The sequence below is a fragment of the Oncorhynchus keta genome, unplaced genomic scaffold (assembly GCF_023373465.1).
Source record: "Oncorhynchus keta strain PuntledgeMale-10-30-2019 unplaced genomic scaffold, Oket_V2 Un_contig_16493_pilon_pilon, whole genome shotgun sequence".
NCBI classification, from domain to species: domain Eukaryota; kingdom Metazoa; phylum Chordata; class Actinopteri; order Salmoniformes; family Salmonidae; genus Oncorhynchus; species Oncorhynchus keta.
The window spans coordinates 21,991-22,500 of record NW_026279946.1 but is presented as its reverse complement, the minus strand read 5'-3'; positions in this window follow the sequence as shown (position 1 = coordinate 22,500).

Below are 510 nucleotides of genomic sequence, written 5' to 3'. Positions count from 1 at the left end.
GTCCCCATCTCTCCCCCACTCTCTCCTTCTCCCTCCATCTCTCCTTCCCTCTCTCCCTTCCCTCCATCTCTCCCTCCCTCTCTCCTTCCCTCTCTCCCTTCCCCCACCCTCTCTCCTTCCCTCTCTCCCTTCCCCCTCCATCTCTCCCTTCCTCTCTCCATATCAGCCAGTGGTTTAGGTCAAAGTGTATCTCTCAGGGTGATATCAGGTCCTGAACAGTTGGATAACATGTATCTTATGAGGAGATGCCTCCTGGGCCTCGGAATCAGCTCTTCGTCAGGCTAGCGGAACGTTGGGTAGTGTGTGTGTGTGTGTGTGTGTGTGTGTGTGTGTGTGTTTGTGTGTGTGTGTGTGTGTGTGTGTGTGTGTGTGTGTGTGTGTGTGTGTGTGTGTGTGTGTGTGTGTGTGTGTGTGTGTGTGTGTGTGTGTGTGTGTGTGTGTGTGTGTGTGGAGACTAAAGAAGAGACTAAATTGGTCTGTGTCATTTCTGTGGTGAGTTTCTGCTGTGTC